Source organism: Mustela erminea, chromosome 21, assembly GCF_009829155.1.
Source record: "Mustela erminea isolate mMusErm1 chromosome 21, mMusErm1.Pri, whole genome shotgun sequence".
NCBI classification, from domain to species: Eukaryota; Metazoa; Chordata; class Mammalia; order Carnivora; family Mustelidae; genus Mustela; species Mustela erminea.
Genome location: NC_045634.1, coordinates 26,124,776 through 26,141,662, shown reverse-complemented (window position 1 = coordinate 26,141,662; position 16,887 = coordinate 26,124,776). Strand labels below are relative to the sequence as shown.

At 45.2% G+C, this 16,887-nt stretch overlaps 1 protein-coding gene across 6 annotated transcripts in view; it reads left to right on the top strand.

The window, feature by feature from the left end:
• Positions 1–16,887, top strand: part of STOX2 (storkhead box 2) — a 246,384-nt gene that overhangs the window by 147,014 nt on the left and 82,483 nt on the right. The window lies entirely within an intron of this gene.

Sequence of the window (16,887 nt, the reverse complement as noted above, 5' to 3'; positions counted from 1 at the left end):
CTACTCAGCATCTGAACATCCCCCCCCCTTCCTTTGTCTGTGTCATTCCCACTATCAAGGGTTAAATGAACACCCCCACCCCCTAGCCAAGAGCCATTCAAGTCCTAACCTCCAGTATCTATGAATTTGACCTTCCTTGGAAATGCGTCAGATATAAGGAAGGTAATCCCATAAGGCAGGTGTCCTTGTAAGAAGAAGAAAAGAAGCACAGATGTGGGCACAAGGTCATGTGAAAGTAAAGGCAGACACGTGAATGACGTGTCTACAAGCCAAGGAAGGCTGGCAACCACCATGAGGCAGGAGAAAGGCGTGGGGTGGGTTCTCCCTCAAAGCCCCCAGGGGAAACAGCCCCACCTCTACTTTCTGGCCTCCGGCACCTTGAGAGAATGAATATCTCTTGTTTGAAGCCCTCCGGTTCAGGGTACTCGGTTTAGCCAGCCTCCAGGGACTTCATACACCCGCCTTATGAATGTTGGCGGGAGGCAGAAAACTCATTTCTCTGTGTGGGTGCTGAACTTGCCATGGGGTCGCTTTCCTGGCCTGCCTGGCACGGAGGGCATGGGTGCACCATGTGGGTTTGAGCCAGTCGCCCCTGCCCTTGCCCTTGCAGACTTGGGAGCGGGCGCTCCTCCTCAGGGTGGTGGGGGCTGTGAGGCATCGTCCCCTCGCAGGGTGGCGCTGTTGTGCTGGGTGGCGTTCTGGAGGTGGATTGGGCAGCTGGCAGGTGGCAAGACGTGGGGGCTGGGCTGGTGGCACGTGTGTGCTCTCGGTAGTGGCTGTCCTCATCAAAACAGCCTGGCTGCGGAGTTCCAAGCCTGGGTCTCCAACCCCCCCTGAAATCCCCAAGTTGCTTATAATATTTCAGTAAATAGTTCAGCCTCTCTTTTTCAGAGAGGCTGTGTCCCATCGCGATTTAGAGTAGAGATGCTGGCTTCATCCTCCAGCCTTTCCAAGACGGGCTGGGGAAATGCAGCTAAAGGACCGACGTCTTCCAGGCCTCAGTTTCTTTACCTGCAAAATGGGAATAATAATAATGGTGTGTCCCCATGAGGTTTGCGGTGAATTATGTGAATATAGGCGAAGCACTTACAACCAGGCTTGGCATATAGGAAGCATGGTCTCAGGACTGCTCGTCCTTAACATTCGGAAAAGAGCCAGCATTGGTTTCTGTTAACCTAGTGAGCTCATTTGAGTTTTTCATTTTGATTGGTTTTAAAATAATTAAGAGGAGTATTTGGCCATCCACCCCCCCACCCCCCCCCACCCCCCCCACCCCCCCCCCCCCCCCCGCCACTTGCCGACTTGCTGACTAGTTACTTATAATGAAAATAGTGGTTGGCTGTTGATAAGCTTTTAAATAATGCTTTAAAGGGAGTAAATATGCCCCTGAGAGCTGAACAGGAACATGGCCATCGTGTCAGGTGGTTTTTCAACCTTTGCAAGGCTGGCTTCATTCCGTCCCTTTATATAGCAGCAGAACATTGTGACTTAGGGCTTTGAAATCGGAGGGTTGTACATCGGTGTCCTCACACCCACTCGCTGGTTGCATAATCTTGGCAATTTATGGGATCAGTCTGTCCTGTTTCTCCTCTGTCAACGGAGGATAAAACAGTATCTAAACGATAGTTGTTATGTGCATTAAAGGAGCAAAGGCGTACAATGTAATTAACACAGTGCCTGACACAGGGTAAGAACTTTGGCACATTTTTGCTACTATATTATTATTTCTTTGGGGGCATAACTACAGGACTGAATTGTTCCTAAATGTTTAACACCCAGGGTGCAGAAGAAGGGAGACAACAGGTAACGTGTCCATCATCAGGGAGAGTTAAAAACAGCGTTCAATCTGACTCTCATACCTATTACTCGTTTGATCAGAAATCAAATATTCCATTCCTTATTGATTTTGGTATGGGATCTTCTTAAGAAATCTCCAAATTATTCATTTACCTAAGTGGGTTCACTTGTCCTTGAATTTCCATCTTAGGTAGAATGGTAGAGAATTGTTGTGTATTCAGTACTCGTGTGGGAGACACATCTAAGAGAACTTGGCTTCGCTAGAATCAGAGGAACAGCGCCCCGTATAACCAGACTCAGCTTAATCTGAGATCCCTACCTTGACTTTCCAGTTGAAGGTAAGGGGTGGGGGGAGCCTCTTCTGGGCTAAGGGTGAGGCTGTGTGCTTGCGCGTGTTTGTGTGTGCAGTGAAATTGACTATCACAGGAACGCGGCGTCGGAAAGCCATGCCGGAGCTACGGTGTATCTGTCAGGGGCAGTTTTGAAAGCGAGCTCCAGTGGCTTCTCTCCTCTAAACCAAGCCCATTCCCTCTGTGAGTGAGTTTAATAATGGTCCCATGGAATCTCAGGTCAGAAGTCCCCCTGAATGGTGTAGGAGATAAAGGGGGTTCTGGTTTGGGGTCCACTTGTTAAACTGTTACAATTTCAGCAGCTTTCCTAAAAGCGGCTTGTTCAGCCACAGGTCTTGGGGCTTTGGGATGGCAGCCTGAGCTGGGAGAGAAAGCCTCCCTCCTCCTACAGCTTCCAAAGCTGCCACCACCCCCCCCCCCCCGACTCCGCCCCCGCCCCGTTGCTTCCATTCCCAGGCAGACACTTGAGCTGTGGCCACTGGGATTTGGGAACTCAGAGCTTCCCGCTTTTGCCTCGTTTACTCCCGAGTTTGCATTTTACCTGTCCATTTTCAACACTTTTGCCCCTTCCCCCATCCTCCTTCGTTAAAGTCCAGGGAAGGGGAACTCATGATCCTAACAGATATGAAGACCTTGCTTTACACGGTGCGGCCGACTCGTTGAACTCCCCAAGCCTCTCTCTAATCTGAACTCCAGAACGGGGCAAAAGCATTGGCTTTTTAAAAATGTTTGTTGTTAAGATTTTATTTATTTATTTATTTATTTATTTATTTGACAGAGAGAAAGAGAGAGCACAGGCAGGGGGAGCATTGAAGGCAGAGGGAGAAGCAGGCTTCCTGCTGAGCAGAGAGCCTGACATGGGCTCGATCGAAGGACCCTGGGATCATGACCTGAGCTGAAGGCAGACATTTAACCAACTGAGCCACCCAGATGCCTCTGCATTGGTTTTTGTTAAAGCATCATTTCTAGAGAATGTAGATGTTTTGGCGGCACCTGGGTGGCTCAGTGGGTTAAGCCTCTGCCTTCCGCTCAGGTCATGATCTCAGGGTCCTGGGATGGAGTCCCACATCGGGCTCTCTGCTCGGCAGGGAGCCTTCTTCCCCTCTCTCTCTGCCTACTTGTGATCTTTCTCTCTCTCTCTCTCTCTCTCTGTCAAATAAATAAATAAAAATATTTTTTTAAAAAAGAATGTAGATGTTTTCCGCACAGGTTTAGGATGCCACAGGCAAAAGGAGCGGGTCTCCCGTCTGATTTTCAGGTTTAGGATGCCACAGGCAAAAGGAGCGTGTCTCCCGTCTGATTTTCAGGAGGTTTACATTTCCAAATGCAGCCAGAGATGTGAAGCTTCCTCTCCAATGAGGCCCTGTGGGTGTCCTCAGGCTGGGGTTGATGCTGTGGGTGTGTGGTAGGTGTGCCTGCTGGTTACACACCATTTGTGCAGATTGTGAGGGCCTGGGAGGTTTTAGTTCCACTTGATGGTGGGAGGCCAGAGGTTGAAGGTCCTGGGACCCAAGCACAGTTCCCGTGTGGCCCTGAAATGTAGATATGAGGGGGGAGCCTTTTTACTCTCAACCCCCTCCCCCCAGGAAGGGAACCAGTTTATTGGGCATGTACTTGGTACCTGCCAGTGAGTAAGAGTGATCGCATTATCTCACACAACCGTCCTGGGAGGCAGCCACTAATGAATATTATAAGCAGCACAGATCACAAAACTGAGATTTTTTTTTAGTTATTTATTTGTTTATTTATTTGGCAGACAGAGATCACAAGTAGGCAGAGAGGCAGGCAGAGAGAGAGGAGGAAGTAGGCTCCCTGCTGAGCAAAGAGCCTGATGTGGGGCTCCATCCCAGGACCCTGAGATCTGCAGAGTCTTTAGGCAGATAGGCAGAGGCTTTAGCCCACTGAGCCACCCAGGAGCCCCAACAAAACTGAGATTTTATATACCACACACACACACGCACACACACACTCACACACATACACACATATACACTTTAAGTCATGCATGTATTCAACTGTTAGTCTGTATGTTGGATGTTAGTAAAATTAGCTTTTTTTAAAAGATTTTATTTATTTGTTTGACATACAGAGATCACAAGTAGGCAGAGAGGCAGGCAGAGAGAGAGAGGAGGAAGCAGGCTCCCTGCTGAGCAGAGAGCCCAATGCAGGGCTCGATCCCAGGACCCTGGGATCATGACCTGAGCCAAAGGCAGAGGCTTAACCCACTCAGCCGCCCAGGCACCCCAGTGAAATTAACTTCTTACTTTTAAGTAAATATTAAGTAATTTCTTTGACCACTTTGGTGGTTTGTCTTGCTCCAACTCTATGTCTCCCCTACTTGAGAGACCACATTGTACCAAGAGGACAGATGTTTGCCCTTCCTGCATATTCTGATTAACCTCAAATATTCGTGTATGTTATTTCAGAGTTATCTCTACTCTGCCAGCTAAAGTTCTCAGAGTTACCCTGACTTGCCTAGAGAATTGTAGTCTCCTAAAATCGGGCAGGTGAGGGGGTGCCATGGGACAGTTTGGAGGATGGTGGAGAGTCTTAGGGAGGCAGCGGGGAGAAGTTGCTGGAATCTTTTCCTGCTGGTGTTTCATACCTTTTCTCTTACCACCTTAGACAAAGTTTCTTCATTTGTCAATCGCGAGCTCCTCCTTGTCTTAATTGGTCTCATGTTTCCATGAGCCCTCCGTCACGCGGGGAACTTCCCTGATTCTTGGAGGAGATCAAACAGTTGGGATCATAAGCTTCCTAGGCCTTAACTTGTTGGGGCACCAAAGGACTTGACAACAAAATCTGACACTTTAAATGGAAAGACGTCTCCCCACATAACATCATTTCATTTATTCGTAAACCCTTTTCTTCGGCAGGCTCATTTTCTCTTATACACTCTTCTTTCCTTCTTTAGCTATGCAATCACTGAAGAAACAACGCAGTTGAACTTTTGCCGTCTGTTGTTGTAGGAGCTCAGACCAAGCATTGTCCTGAGCAGTACTATAGGCCCAGATCCAAATAACTGAATAATCGGACCGTGTTCTACACCATAGATTTAAATGTCGGTGTGGGGAGCGGGCAAAGAAGGAGGAGCTATATGGGTCTGCATGACGCAAGATAGGATTAAGTAAAGGTAAAGAAATGAATAAACTTGCAATTTTGGTGAATCTGTTAAAAAAAAGCATAGATGGCTAAAAAGGGTAAGTGGACCTTATCTTTGAAAATAATCTGACGTAGAGTACATCAGATGTATATTATAATACCTTCAGTTTAGAGGAAGAGGGAAAAAATGTCTTTGTGATTTCCCCCTAGGAATCCCTCTGAGAACATCCTGTGTGGTCATTCCTACTGTTTCAGTGGCCAATGGAGGGAGTTCTGTGACCCACGGCAATGTAGTGCGTGTGAATAATATGAAGACATCATCTTCATTTGGTACTTCTGGTGGCCAGAAGACTTGCAAAATCTAGCACCTATGTAACCCTTAGAGTGTACCTTTAAAAAAAAAAAGATTTTATTTAATTTATCTTTTTAAAAGATTATTTATTTATTTATTTGACAGACAGAGATCACAAGTAGGCAGAGAGGCAGGCAGAGAGAGAGGAGGGGAAGCAGGCTCCCTGCTGAGCAGAGAGCCTGATGCTGGGCTTGATCCCAGGACCCTGGGATCATGACCTGAGCTGAAGACAGAGGCTTTAACCCACTGAGCCACCCAGGCGCCCCCAAAAGATTTTATTTTTAAGTAATCTGTATACCCAGGGAGGGGCTTGAACTTATACCCCGAGATGAAGAGAGACATACTCTCCCAACTCTCTCCTGAGCCAGCCAGGCGCCCCTGGAGTATATAACATTTAAAGTAAAACAAATAAAGCAAATTCCCGTATTCTTTAGAATATTTAAGAAGAGTCACAAATATTTAAGATACACTGGGTTTTCCAAAAAAGAGGGGGGCAAAACCCAGGAATTGCTTTGAGACACTATGTAATAGTCAAAGCTGTATCTCTTATTAACTCTTTCCCTGTTTAATGGCTAATCAGCAAATACTTACATTCTGTCTGTACCAGACTTAAAAATACCAAGTAAATATAACAAAATTGCCAGCTCTTAAGTGAAAAAAAAAAAAATGTTACTTACAGTTTCTGTGTATTAACTTTAGAAACAAGGCACCAAAGTAGCTAAACTCAGAATGGAAAAGGTCACATTCCCTTGTATTCAGCCAAGATTAGAGCTTCTGAATATTTGCATATCTTTGTTTTAGCTTCTTATTGCCAAGAAAGCAATCTGGGAGAGATTTGATTAGTCAAGTACTTCTTGAGAGAAAAGGATTTAACGTTATGCTGGAAATAAAACGTATGGAAATGACAAGACTTCTCACCCATTCCCTGTGTCCTGCTGCTTTGGGACGAATAGTTTGCTTCTCAGGTACAGGCATCTTTAACTCTATGGACTCATTCTTTAGTCATGTATTTGTTTTTCCTTTTATTTTCATTGTGGTAAGATCCGCATGCCATAAAATTTGTCATCTGAATTCTTTCTAAGTGTAGTTCAGTGGTATGAAGTACGTTCGTGTCATGCGGTCCCCACCATCCATCCGCAGACCTGCTGCCATCTTGCAAAACGAAAACTCTGTTCCCATTACGTAGTAATTCCCTGTCCCCCTCCTCCCAGCCCCTGGCAGCCACCTTTCTATCTCTGTGAATTTGTGAATCATTCATTTCCATCTTTGGGAATTTGTGAATCATCTACTTTCTATCTCTGTGACTTTGTGTACTCCAAGAACCTGATACAAATCCAGTCACGCCCTATTTGTCCTTTTGTGACCACTGTGTCCTCGTGTCCTTTTACTTCACTCAGGGCAACGTCCTCAGTGTTCAGGTTGTAGCAGACATCAGGATCTCTTCCTCTTTAAGGATGAGTAATAGTCTCGAGTAGGGAGAGGCTGTATTTTGTGTGTCCATTCATCTGTCGATGGGCCCTTGGGTCGCTCCCGCCCTTTGGCTGCTGTGACCGTGGGGGAGCAAACATCTCTTCAGGCCCCAGCTTTCAGTTCTTCTGGGTATATATTAGGGAATTGCTGGATCTTATGATAATTCTGTGGTTAATTTTTTGAGGAAACTCCATGCTCTTTCCACAGCAGCTGCATTTCACATGCCCCTGACCGTGAAGGGTTCCAGGTCCTCCGCGTCTTCGCCAACGTTTGTTCTTTTCTTTCTCTTCCTCTCTTCCCTCCCACGCTCCTTCCTTCCCTCCTTCCTTCCTACTTCTCCGTTTTCCTTTTTTTAAAAAAGATTTTATTTATTTATTTACTTGAGAGAAAGAGAGAGCTAGAGAGAGAGAGTGAGCACGAGCAGGGGGGGAAGGGATAGAGAGAGGGGGAGAAGCAGGCTCCCCGCTGAGCAGGGAGCCAGACTGGGGCCTTGATCCCAGAACCCTGAGATCATGACCTGAGCCGAAGGCAGACGCTTAACCCACCGAGCCACCCAGGCGCCCTTTTCTTTGGACACCTAATGGGTGTGGGGTGCTCTTACTCATGGATCTTAGGAAGAGCGGATCTTCACAGCTTCCCTGTGTTCCGGATGATCTTTCTTCCCCGGGAAGCTGGAAGGAAGGCGGAGTGATCTCCATGGGGTCATCTCCCGCACAGAGAAACATGATGAGTGTTGGAGGCTTTTTTCCTTCCCCTCAAGACGGCCACAGTCCCCTGGTTAATAAGCACAGTGGAAGGTCAAGTTACAGCAGATACAACAAGGAGCTTCTAGTTTCTTTGAATGCTGTCTTCTTCTTTCTCAAATGAGAGACGTACTTAAATGTGGATAAAGTCAACTTCTGGTCATCCGAACGCCCTGCCTGCTTGTGGCGTGTGCTCCGAGACAATGCTCTGGGATGCAGAGACAAGAACCCTTTCCCTCCGGGTGCTTAAAACATACCAAGAGCCTGGAACATATGTGGAGGTGAAATGCTGGGTGTTGAGAAGTCACAGGTCCTCAACGAGGGTGGAGAGAGGGCGGCCAGAAGTCGTGTGGTGCATTTGACAGGTCAGCCCGGAGGAGCTCCTGTCTTCGCATCCCAGATACACTCGTCTGGGGTGGGGGAGGCAGGCTAGGAATGGGCTGTGTGGACTGTGGCTCCTGGATCCCGTCTGTGGACCTGCCAGGGGTTAGCTCCTTCTGTAGAATCATCGAAGCGCTGTTAAGCAGACACATGTCCTTGGCCTCCTTCTTCAAGGATGTAGGTTTGTAAGTTTGGGATGAGGCCCAGGATTCTGTAGGCTTCTCAGGTGATTCTGAGGAGCCGTGATGTGTGGTAGCCACTGGTTTTGTGTTCTTCGCCCAGGGCGAGGTCTTTGGTCTTTTCGTTCCGTTTTTCACTCAGCCCCGTCCTCTCATGTCCATGGAGCACTTGTGGAAGAGCCTGAGTGCTGTAGTTAAGGAACCCACAGACCAGTCCTGGCCTTCAGGAATCCTACAATTTTCCGGAGACCTAGAAGAAGCAGTTGTAGGATGGTATCACACAAGCTTGGAGGGAGTTGAGGGAGGGGTACCACAGGAGTGCCTGGCTGAAATCTGGGGGACCACAGGAGACTTCAGAAGAGGGACAGTAGCCCTAAGCTGGCTCTTAAAGTTTCCGGGGGTGTCAGCTGGTCAGGGAGGGAAAGCTGGAAAGGGCTTCACACAGGCAGTTTTTTCCCTTTGGAGGCAAGCTGGGGGTGGTGCGAGATACAGGTTGAGATCTACAGGGGTCTTTGAGTTCAAACCAAAGAGCTGGGATTTTATTTACAGGATAATGAGTCACAAAAGAATTTTGAGCAGGGTTGTGACATGTTGTGATTTGCATGAGATCATCCTGACTCGGGATAGCGGTTGATGGATCTAGAGAAAGAACTAGGGAGGTGGAGAGGGCTTACCAAGAGCTTGGAAGTGTCGTGGGGGCCAGAATGTGGAGGGATTTCAATGCCACGGTGTCTGTCTCCTCCTTGAAGCAGAAAAGGGATGTGTAGACAGAGTTGTGAGCAACTTCTTGAGGAGCCTGGCTGAGGCCAGATATGGTGAATTTGTGGTGGCATTTAATTTTAAATTTAATTTCGTTTGATTGAATGGTTTTCGTAACCAGTGCTCTTTAATCTGAATGCAGAAGTGGAAAAACCAGACATTCGGATTTTTCTAGGATTGGCCCTTTGCCAGGCAGAAGGCTCAAGAGTTGTAAGAAGCTGAGGTTCCTTCTCCCTCTGTGTTGTCACCTTCCAGTGAAGCTGGGGCTGGTGTCTCATGGGAGGTGCGGTCTTGGAAGTGCAGGTACAATGTAGGACGACAGATCTGGGGCATTTTGCTTAATCTTCTGGATGGTTCTCTGATGATGGTATGCTGAATACTGAAGAGGTGAATCCAAATTCCACAGAAATACAAAGGGCAAGCATTTCTGAGTCTTTTTCTTAAACTGAGTCATCCCAAACTCCTCTTAACGTTGTTCCAAGAATAATTCAGGGCTGAGTACAGCATCATGAAGAAGTTTTTCTTCAGGACCGTTGGTGTTCATCTGTAGCTCTAGACAAGAAAAATTGATCATCTAATTAGGCCTTTGTCAGATGGGACTTGCTATGTATATAATGTCCCACTAGACATTGTAATAAATATAACTAGGACTAGAATTGCACTAATTTGGGATAATTAGGAGGAAGACTTGTCTAAATAAGTGAAAGATTTAAATTTTATAGAATGTCTAATGAAATGGAGTCATTACTTTCATGTCCTCAGGCCATCTAACGAATGGATAAATTATTTATAATTAGCATATCATTTGTTGCCATATAAGAATTTGCTCCTTTAGTATTTGAAAACAGGTTATTTTTCCTTCTTCAGTAATTGATATGATCCCTTGAAACTGTATTTATGCCACTTGTCCATCCTGACTAAAGTAAAGATGACCTTCAGCCTAGTCCCAATTCTATAATTCCCTAAGTCCAAATTGGTAGCTTCCAAATTAAAATGAAATTGTCTTATATGGGAGAATGAGCTAATTCTGGTTTCTTAAAGACATCCTGCGTATCCTGCTCACCTGTTAAAAAGAAATACCTATTTCTGCCATCTATATGAGCACAGATACATTTCTAAAATTCATAAGTAAGACACTAAAAATGCACACTATGTAAATACATCATGCATAAACACATATTCAAGGTAAATTAATAGTTATTCAAGATAAACTTAAAAAGTAAAATGGAAAAAAAGGTGATACTTGAGATAAAATAAATACTAAAATTAAAAATAAGTAAAGCGTACAAGATAAACATTCAGAATGTTAAATATATATCCCAGAAGAAATGAGTAAAAACCATGTTGTTTTTCCCAAAGGATTTTAGAATTTTGTGCTAATTGTATCCTTCATTACTGATGGCCTATGAGATGCCAGTTACATATACAGTTAGTAATATGTATATAATTAATACCGACCTTTGAGGTTGGTACTATGATTATATCAGTTACTGATGAGGGGTTTGGGGTTGAATATTATTACATAGTCAGTAAACATCAGAGCCAGGTTTGAAAGCCAGATCCAAGTTCCCTTAGTAAAAGTCTTTAGTTCTTCATCCTTCAGTTTAGAATTAGAATAAAGGAAGTGGTGGTTTTTTTTGTTTTGTTTGTTTATTTGTTGAGAGAGAAAGAAAGAGGTGGGAGTAGGAGCAGAGGGAGAGGGAGAGAGAATGTCAAGCAGGCTCCACGCTCAGTGCAGAGCCTGACACGGGGCTCGAACTCACGACAGTGAGATCATGACCTGAGCCAAAACCAAGAGTCGGATGCTTAACCGACTGCACCACCCAGGTGCCCCGGGTGCTATTAACTAAATCTAACAGAATTAGGAGACGGAACCTGGGTTGTGAGTCAGGTATCAATGTACAGCTAACAGAAAGAAAAAATAAAAATGTTATTGCAAACAGGGCAGCATACCGTGAAGATCCCATGATGGTATGTCCTGGCGAATATTAGTCATCGACTCATCTGCTTTCCAGCCAGTTGTCTATTCTTTGTGCACACAGACTTGGCAGGTGGCTTTCTGGAAGTAGAGTCAGCGCCAGCCAGGGGCCCCAGGCCCAGGTTGGGGAGAAGGCTGCCGGAGTTTGGATACAGATCGTGCATGTAACCAGCAGTTTAGCCTGTAGAATGGGAAAATAACAGCATCTACTTAATGGGATTGTTTCGAGGATTAAAAGCCTTAATAAATGTAAAACCTGGAGAGTCGTGCTTGGCATGTAATTGGCGCTCAATAACAGTTAGTGATTCTTCATATCAGTAATAGCCTTATGGTCTGAGGATAGCACAAGCAGCTTTGGGTCTCTAAAAAGGGGTCATTTATTTTTTAGAACTCTGCCTTTTTTTTTTTTTCTTTTAGGGATAGGAAAGGCTTAACTGCCCATAATTACAATTTCCCTGACCTGTAGGGAGCAGTTTTAAATGGTGTGGTTAAAATAGATCGGCTTTGCGGGATCAACGTGGTACATTTTCAGTGTTCGTGTTACTGATCAGGAAGTAGCAGATCAGTCTATTGCAGCAGACTATTGGAAGGACTCAGTAGTCTTGAGGGTGCCAACTGATGCTTTTGATAGGAGGGAGGAGTATGCGTGTGTGCTGCTGTGACAGCCTCATTACTGCCTTGTTTTGTCCTTTCGAGGGACTTCCCCTGGGCTCGCCAGCTGGGAGAAGCTCCCATCAGTCTGTCCCATCCTGTCCCTTAGCAAATACCCCACTTTCTGTCTGCAGGTCAGTGAACAGCCCCCTCCTCGGGGCACCCTGTCTTCCCCCATGTTGCCCAGAAACTGACTTGACTCCACGCCTGTCCTTGCTGTTGAAGGATGGTCTTGGGGAGGCTGTGATAGGACCAGAAATGGTGGTCAAGGTCCTCTAGGGAGAGGACAGAATCGCAGATGGGTTCCCAATTGAATGGATGTCCCGAGGGTCCACAGCGCGGGATTACATCGGTTCCGTTTTGCATCATTTGCTTTGTGGCAGCTTCTTTGGAACACAATTCAAGTTTTCGCTCCAGGCCATCTGTCTTGAGTGCGGTTGTCCGTCTTACCTCAGTAAGGAAAGGGCTCAGCTCTAACAATGGGGCATTTTGGCATCTGACGTTGCCTTTCCTGTTCCTTGGGGCGTCTTCCCAGAGTGGTCCCCTGAATGTTCGTAGCCCCGGTTCCTGCCTTCATTTTGCAGAAGATAAGCTCTGGGGATTAAAAACAACAACAGTAAGAAAACCCCCCTGTGTAGGGCTACTTCCATGCCTGAAGGATTTTGGAGTTTGCCTTCTTGAGGTTCTTGAGAACCGTCTCTGTCAGGTGGAGGATACTGTGGAGATAATGGAGGAGAGCCCTGGGGTTCAAGGATTTATTTGTTAGCGACTCCAGTTATTAATGGGTGATCACAAAGGAGGTCTAGAATAAACTTGTCGTTTTGTGGAGGCACAGATTTTGATCAGGGGTCCTGTGCACGTGGGTGCGGGCCGTTTACCCAGTGAGTGGGCTGAGCCTCCTGTCCGGCGTCCAACCCAGTGTGGCCCGAGTCTTCTAGGTTTCTGAGATAGAAGAGAATTTCCTTGGTTTCCTTTTGGGAAAGGTCCTCAAAGGAACCCTGACCAGTCCTTAAAGAAGTAAGAATGGAAAGGAAATGAAAATGTCTGAGAAAGCTGTAGGTTTTTTGCAGAGAAACAGAAGCTTTGGATAAAGTGTGAAATACAAAATTGGGCAATGGGTTGGGTCTGTGGTGTAACTCAAGCCCAGAAAGGTCAACTTCGGTAACTGTCCAAGAAGGCGCTCAGATGAATAACGTATTTTTTTTTTAAAGATTTTATTTATTTGACAGACAGAGATCACAAGTAGGCAGAGAGGCAGGCAGAGAGAGAGGGGGAAGTAGGCCTCCCGCTGAGCAGAGAACCCAATGCAGGGCTCGATCCCAGGACCCTGCGACCATGACCTGAGCCAAAGGCAGAGGCTTAACCCACTGAGCCACCCAGGTGCCTCTGAATACCATATTTTAATTGCTGTCTTAAGTTCCATGCACATAGTCCTTAAAGATACAAAGAGGTAACTTGAAATTCATAGTTATTTGGGAGAATGACATGGAATCGTAGCCATCTTTATAAATGTCAAGATTTGCTGAAGTCCTGGGACCTACTCATTACTAATAGGTTCTTTTGAAAGTACTAGACTCTTCAGCCATGGATCGCACCAGGTTCTGAGTCTTTTGTAAACAGGAACACCAAAGGGAACAAAGAGACTCTTGCAAGGGATTCATAACTTTCGCTTCTCACTCCACCCCCACACGTACCCAAAAAAAGACCATTTAGCAGTATCCTGGGGTAGAGGGCCGGAGCACTGATGAGCTCGTGGCTAAATGCATTTCTGAGACACACAGCTGTCTTGTTGGCATGATGTGCACTGTTTTCTGATTATTTCTGTCTATCTCTGACAACTCATTATCCTAGCTCCCTAACTTTTGTTTTTAAGAAGGAAATTGGCTTTCAGTATTCATGTTAAAAGCATAATTGAATAATATGGAGTTGTGTTTCTTGCCTTTTTCTTTTTTGGAGGAAGAAACCAATCAGTATTTCTGAAAACCTGTTCAAGGTACTGATCCATTTCTATGGCATTTTGTTTTGTGTTTCTTGCGTGAGACTCTGAGAGCTGTGTGTGGCTTCTATAGATGTCTTCAAATCAAAGAGACAGAGCAGCAGCCATAATGGACATTTCTGCTGGGGGATTGTGAAAATGTATTAGTATCAAAATAGCCCTTTCAAAAGTCATCTAGGAACCAGAATTGCTTGTTGAAATGATTGCCTTAAATCCAAACCCTAGCTTGCTGAGTTATTTTTCCCTTTTAATTTCTCGAAAGATCTTCATCAGTCATCTGCTACAGTATACTCATTATGTAGCTAGCATATTCCTGGGACTCTCTTTGGCTGGTTTATTCTGTGATATCAGGTGTCTCTGTGCAAGTTGTATATTGGGTGGCAGGTGCCTAGGGAGAGTAAGAGACACGGGCTCCTGTTCTTAAACTCTACAGATAATGGGAAAGAGAGGGACTGACAGACATTCACTATGCCTGGAAGATAGTGAGCCAGGTAAGGAGAAGCTCAGAAGGGGCTTTGTACATAGGATGACCATGTAATTTATCATCCCAACTGGACACATGGCCCAGTGAAAGAGGGCATTATTAATAAATACAACAGAATAACAGGCACAAGGTGCAAAATCCCAGACAGATTGAAATACATGGCTACCCTACTTCTAGGGTTAAGGAATATGCACATTATCTAAGAAATGGTAAACAAGGGCCCATGGCAGGTTTTTACTCTAGAAAGTGCCATCAGAGTACTTTGCACTGCGGAAGGCAGAAGGGGAGGCACAGAGACCATGTAAGGGCTGTTCCAGGGAGCCAGGCCTGAGACGCTGGCAGCCACGAGCTCTGAAGACAGTGGAGAGGCAGAGTGGTGGACAGACCTGAGGTGTCCCTTGGAGACCCAGCTGGCAGACTTGGTGATCCATCGGACATGGCAGGTGAGCAGAAGGATAGCACCCAGCTCTCTGGGTGAGGGAGGGACGTCATTCGCTGGGATGGAAAATGCCGGAGGAGAGGAGCAGCGTTGGGGTAGCGGATGTTGGCGAGTTCCATTTTGGATACGTTGTGTGTGAGGTATTTCTGAAGATGCGCCAGTTGGAGGTGTTTGGTAGACCTTCTCCCCTCATGTTCATCTGAGAAATCCACCTGTAGAATATACTAGTAATATTACTCATGGCTTTAATTCTCTATAAAGGTCTCAAGTGCCTTGATTTGCCTTGGGTCCCACAAGGGATCCTGTCGCTCTGGAATCATCCAGTTACTGCTTTGAGCCTCATGCTAGGTAAGGAGTATGGCTGCTCCTCCTGACGCAAGCTCAGTGTGGCTACGGAAGGGGGAACCTGGCTCCCCGCAGCACGGTGTTTCCCCGCTGAGTCAGGCAGGAAGAGATGTGGGTGTTTCTGCAGCTCTAGAATTAAAGAAAGGTCCCACATGAGAGCTCCTCATTGGAACCATATTTAGCCTTTTGCAGAATACTACTTCAGAAATACCTCGTATTTATAAATCATGTCTTCTTTTTTTCTTTTTAAAGATTTTATTTATTTTTTTTTACTGGGGCCGGTGGGGGGAGGCAAGGAACAGGAGAGGGAGAATCCTAAGTGGGCTTCAGACTCAGTGTGAGCCGGACACCAGGGTACAACTCATGACCCTGAGATCATGACCTGAGCCAAGGTCAAGAGTTGGACGCTCAACCGACTGAGCAACCCAGTTGCCCCTATAAAGGACTTTAAAGAGCTTGCCTGTATCTTTCCATATATCCTTAGAAAATACATACGAAGTTCGCAAGAGGCAGATTCACATTCTAAATGGTGGTGAGGAAAACACAAATATCACAACACTTTGCAAATGCTTTATCGGTGAATGTTTATATTACCCTAATATTTACATTTTTAATACACAGCTGTCTAAAGGCTTCGCTTTAATCTCCTGGATAATTTCAGAAGCAGATTATCTAGTTCACCTCCAACGTTTATTTCAGTTTATGGACAGATACGAATATCATACCTTTCCCCAATGTATTTGAAATGGTAGTGATTCATTTTAGATTTAATACTGTAGAATTAGCAGAAGGCATCACTGGGATTGGCTTTTCTTAAGCGTGTTTAATCTTGCTGAAATTAAAGTGATTATTTAAAAATCTATACAAAATAATGGGAGGAGTTTTTGGTTATAATACACCGACCGTGCCTGACCTGGGTGTCCCTAACCATTTTGGCTGGGGTGCAGTAGTTACAATTGTAGTATCTCATGTTTGGAAAAGCATTTATTATTTAAGTGTATCTCACCTCATCCTCTCTCTCCTGACAGGATTTGTGATATCTTAAGGAGATATTTAAATCTAATAATACAGGGGCACCTGGGTGGCTCAGAAGGTTAAGCCTCAGCCTTCAGCTCAGGTCATGATCCCAGGGTGCTGGGGTCGAGTTCCACATCAGGCTCTCTGCTCAGCAGGGAGCCTGCTTCCCCCTCTCTCTCTGACTGCCTCTCTGCCTACTTGTGATCTCTCTCTCTCTGTCAAATAAATAAAAGTCTTTTAAAAAAATCTAATATACATCGTATGTTAATTAATTGAGTTTAAATTAAATTAAAAATACAAAAACAAAACTAAATAAATAAAATACGATTTTAAAAAATTAAATAAATGCAAAACGGACAAAGGGAGAATAAAAGGAAAGTAAACAGAAGGTAGAGTATTTAAGGATTCACAAAAAGAGGGTATAGGGCTGGAAGCGACACGAAATTCAAATCTGATTCCCACCTCTTTAAAGGTAAAATGTAAATATGATATGTAATTGAACAATCTCTGTCCGTCTCTTCTGATGTCCTTCCCCACCCCCATTCTCTTGAATCAGGGACTTACTGAAGCATCTTGAGTTGTGTGTATAGGCCTCTCTTATTTTTATATAGCTTTTCCTTTGTCTCTGTCTCCTTTTACTGACTTGTCCAGTTACACAGCAGTTAGCGACTAAGTTCTCTAAAATAAATATCCCCGTTCTCTTACTCAGTGATTCTTTGATGTAGAGCAGTGATTTGCAACCCTCTTAGCACCCCCGCCCCCAGACATCCTTTTGTTACAACAAATGCCTTGGTAATGCTTTTTTTCCTATCCAGAAATATAATCTTACCTACACACATCATTT